At 47.3% G+C, this 4,507-nt stretch overlaps 1 pseudogene; it reads left to right on the top strand.

The window, feature by feature from the left end:
• The window catches only part of LOC143017923 (uncharacterized), a 13,531-nt pseudogene extending 9,471 nt beyond the window's left edge, over nucleotides 1-4,060 (top strand).
• Nucleotides 4,061-4,507: the final 447 nt, after the last annotated feature.

The raw sequence follows: 4,507 nt of genomic DNA, 5'->3' as shown, positions 1-4,507 counted from the left end.
ATACAAAAAAGATGAGAAAGCGGTCGCGGACATAATAAAGAAAAATTGCCACCCCGTAAACAAGGAAGATGAAATAAAAGTCATCATATACTATAAGAATCCCAAAACATCTTCACTAGCGATGAAAAATAACATGTTCAAACCTGAGGCATTGCAAAGAACCAATGTAATTTATGAATTCACTTGTCCAGAGGAAGACAATGCACTTCCAGCGAGTTACATTGGTTATACACAATGCACATTAGGCAGAGGGTTGACATACCATCAGCAAACAGGGGCGATAAAAGAACACCTAAAGAAATGCCACAACACAGTAATCACAAGGGATTTAATATCTAAAAATACTAAAATAATTGGACACCATTATAATTCAAGAAAACTCCAGCTCTTAGAATCTATATACATCAGAGAAAAAGCCCCTTCCATCAATTTGCAATGCGATCTAATATCTAATATCCCCCTATACAGCCATAAATTGCAACATTTCGCCTCTACCACCCCCTCCACCTCAGCTTCACCCTCTCCTCTCCCCCCTCCTCCTCCTCCTCCCCCACCCCCTCCACACACACCCTCTCCTCATCAGGTCTCGGAACCGTTTATAAGGCCAGAGATCACGGGTAATCCGCTAATCTCCTCACACCTTCTTAGACGGAAGTCACCCAGGTTACAATGTAGCCGCTAGCTATCCTTTTCACCTAAGGCAAGAAGTAGTTATTATCATTATTATTATTAATATTATTATTATTATTATCATTATTATTATTATTATTATTATTATTATTAGTGTTATTATTTATTCAAATTTAAATGTAAAACTTAAATGTAAGACTTGATATAAATTGTAAATGTGCAACAATCAATGTAATTCAAACTTGTAGTATCATATATTGTATCTTTATAACAGAAATACCAGAAGATGTCTTATTAGAGACGAAACGTCGTGTAGTAAAATGGAGAAGTATAAGGATTTGGTTTATGCCCACCCTATCCAAGGAAAGAACCTAATTAGAAAAATAGAAAACACAAGAAAGAAAATCAACAACTTCCAGAATGCTGTCGTATTCAATCAAACATATATATATATTACAAAGGAATACAAAGGATTACAAAGGCGGAGCATGCCGACAGACCTTTTGATCCATATCTAGGTCGGATGCAAAAAAAAAAAATCATATTAATAATAAATTAAAACTATAATAATGTAAAAATAACAAATAAAATACATAAATAAATGCATAGGTATAGTTGAATAACAAACAAAAAGGTAAATAGTAAATGATTATAAATTGACATATAACTAATAATAAATGAAAATCAGACAGACAAATATATATATATATCATTAAAATGAATGACAAGCTTGTTATGACAGAGCTTCTTGTCATATTTTTCTCTCTTAGAGTAATCTTGCCTTCTGTAGCCAGTAACCTTAATAAATCTCCGTATGTCATGCTGTGGAATAACATACATAATTTAGAAATAAAAAAGCCAGAACGCGTTTTCACGCCTCTTGGTGGTTCCTCAGTGGCAGGTAAGAATCTGAGGGCTGGGCTGGTGTGTGTGGATTATATATGGTACAGGCTGTGGGATTTTGTCTAGTCGATGTGGGATTTTGTCTGGTCGTTGATGTGGGATTTTGTCTGGTCGTTGATGTGGGATTTTGTCTGGTTGGCGTCGCCGGAGCTCCGTGTCGTCCTGTAGGTTGGAGGGTGGCGTGTATCTGTTCTTTGTCTCGTTTTTATTGGGGAATGATCTTCTCACACTTGGTAGGATTTTTAAGTCCTCGAGTTGGGTATTCATTCCCGGGGATAGATCCTTAATATACAAAGCTTCTAGAGTATGGGTAATCGTCGTGGGTCTTTGTAATCTATAATCTCCGTATTCTGGGTTAGGTCTTCTGTTCTTAACTTTGCTTGATGGACTTCGCTATGATAATTTTTAGGTGCTCCTGAGTTTACGTGGTATGACAGACGACGGGAGAGCCTCATGGTGGCCATGCCAATATAGGTAGTAAGATGGGTCGCACAGTCCCTATATACAACATGAGATTTTTGGAGCTCATCGACGATCTGCCTGGTGTTGTTCCTTAGGAGTAGGTTCGAGTTTTTTTTTTTTATAGTAAATAATAAAATTAATTTTGGAGCTTGATTCAGTGGGCTTGATGTTTCTCTTTATGATTTGTTGCATCACTCTCTCATCCTCCTTGTAAGCAGTGGAGAAGAAGGATTTGTAGTATATATTGATAACGTTCTGCGCTGGATCGTCTGATACATTTGCTGATTTAATATCCTTGTACCAATTTTCCATTATTTTCTCGGTCACTTTTTCAATGTCTCTATTGCTAAAACTGTTGTTAATTAGGACTTGTGATGCTCTTTCTAACTGTAGGTGCACATTTTTGCAGCTACTACAATAGCTAAGGGATCTTCGTACATATGCACTAATTGTTGAGATCTTATACTTTTGGGGGCATTCACTCAGTCCGTTAAGGCAATGTCCGGAGTTACTAACTTTAGTGTAAACTGAAGTATGAAAAGATCCTTTCCCCTGTTTCTCCAGGACATCAAGGAAAGGGGAGAGATCCATTTTCACTGTTTTCGATGGTAAAGTTAAGACCTATGAGTCGCTGTTGTAGTGTTACGATTTGCTCGTTATTTTCCGCTTTTACGAAAATATCGTCTATATATCGACAGTATATTTGCGGTTTCTGTTCTTCACCGAAGACCTCTTCTTCGATACTACCCATGAAGAAGTTAGCAAAAAGAACTCCCAAAGGAGATCCCATTGCAACTCCATCTATCTGGCAGCATTTGGTACCCCTCGGGCAGGTGAATGGGGCTTCCTTAGTGCAAATTTCTAATAGTTTCTTCGTCACTTCTTCTGGGATGTCGCATTTGGGGTAGCTGTCGTTGTGGTAGACTCTATTGATTATATATTGTATCGTACGATGTACCGAAATATTCGTGTAGGGGCTATCTGCGTCTAACGAAGCAATTACACCTACCGACTTCTTTGATATCCTGACCAACCACAACTCTGGAGGTGTAATTGCCCGGGCCCGGGGCCCGAGCCGTTGCCCAAGCCCGAGCTCGAGCCCAGGCCCGAGACCACGCCCAGGCCCGAACCCAGGCGCGAGCCCAGGCCCAAGCCCAGACCCGAGCCCATGCCCGAGTCTAGGCCCAGGCCCAAGGCCAGGCCCGAGTCTAGGCCCAGGCCCGACATCAGGCCCTAGCCCAGGCCCTAGTCCAGGCCCGAGCCCAGGCCCAAGCCTAGGCCCAAGCCCGAGCCCTGGCCCGAACCCAGGCGCAAGACCGAGCCCAGTCCCAAGCCCAGGCCCGAGCCCGAGCCCGAGCCAAGGCCCGAACCCAGGCGCGAGCCCGAGCCCAGGCCCGAGCCCGAGCCCAGGCCCGAGCCTGATCCCGTGCTCAGGCCCGAGCCCAGGCCCAATTCCGAGCCTAGACCCGAGCCCAGGCCCGAGCCCAAGTCCAGGCCCGAGCCCAAGCCCAGGCCCAAGACCGAACCCAGGTCCGAACCCAGGCGCGGGTCCAGGCCAGAGCCCAGGCCCTAGTCTAGGCCCAGGCCCAAGCCCAGGCCCGTGTCCGAGCCCAGGCCTGACCTCAGGCCCTAGCCCAGGCCCGAACCCGAGCCCAGGCCCAAGCCTATGACCGAGCCCAAGCCCAGGCCTGAGACCGAGCTCAGGCCCAACCTCAGGCCCTAGCCCAGGCTCGAGCCCGAGCCCAGGCCTGAACCCGAGCCCAAGCCCGAGCACAGGCCCGAGAATGAGCCCGAGCCTAGGCCCGAGCCCGAGCCCATGACCGAGACCAGGCCCGAATCCGAGTCTGAGCCCGAGCCCAGGCCCGAGCCCAAGCCCAAGCCAAGACCCGAGGTCAAGCCAAGGCCCGAGCCCAAGCCCAGGCCTGAGCCCAGGTCCGAGCCGAGGCCAGAGTCTAGGCCAAGGCCCAAGCCCAGGCCCGAGCCCAGGCCCGAGCTCGAGCCCAGACCTGAGGCCATGCCCAGGCCCGAGCCCAGGCGCGAGCCCGGGCCTGAGCCCAGGCCCTAGCCCAAGCCCAGGCCCGAGCCCATGCCCGAGCCCGAATCCAGGCCCGATTCCGAGCCTAGGCCCTGTAAGGCGGCAGGCAGACGAATTCCTTCCGCCCACGGACGATTTCTTTCAAGGAATAATGGGCCTCCTTACACGGGCCTCCTTACCCAAGAGAAGCCCCTATGAGGCCCATCGAAAAGAACGACTCTTTCATCGCGGGACCACAGCTGCAGGGACCACCACGGATCAGAAGGTCACCGAGTGACCTCCTTCCCCATACATCTTTCAAGATCACCAAACAACATGAGAACTCGCTTAGCCAGGGTCAGAGTTGGCTTCTACGGCTCTTACGACCCCAAGATCTTCTATTGGCTGCCCTTCTTATGGGTACGCCCATTTTGATAACAATTAATTATGTTATTAGCTGCCTTCTTGTGGGCACGCCCATTTTTGTAATTAGCTAGG

This window comes from Oratosquilla oratoria, chromosome 33 (genome assembly GCF_046742065.1).
Source record: "Oratosquilla oratoria isolate Oo_2021 chromosome 33, ASM4674206v1, whole genome shotgun sequence".
NCBI classification, from domain to species: Eukaryota; Metazoa; Arthropoda; class Malacostraca; order Stomatopoda; family Squillidae; genus Oratosquilla; species Oratosquilla oratoria.
This window is presented reverse-complemented; position numbering and strand designations above follow the sequence as displayed.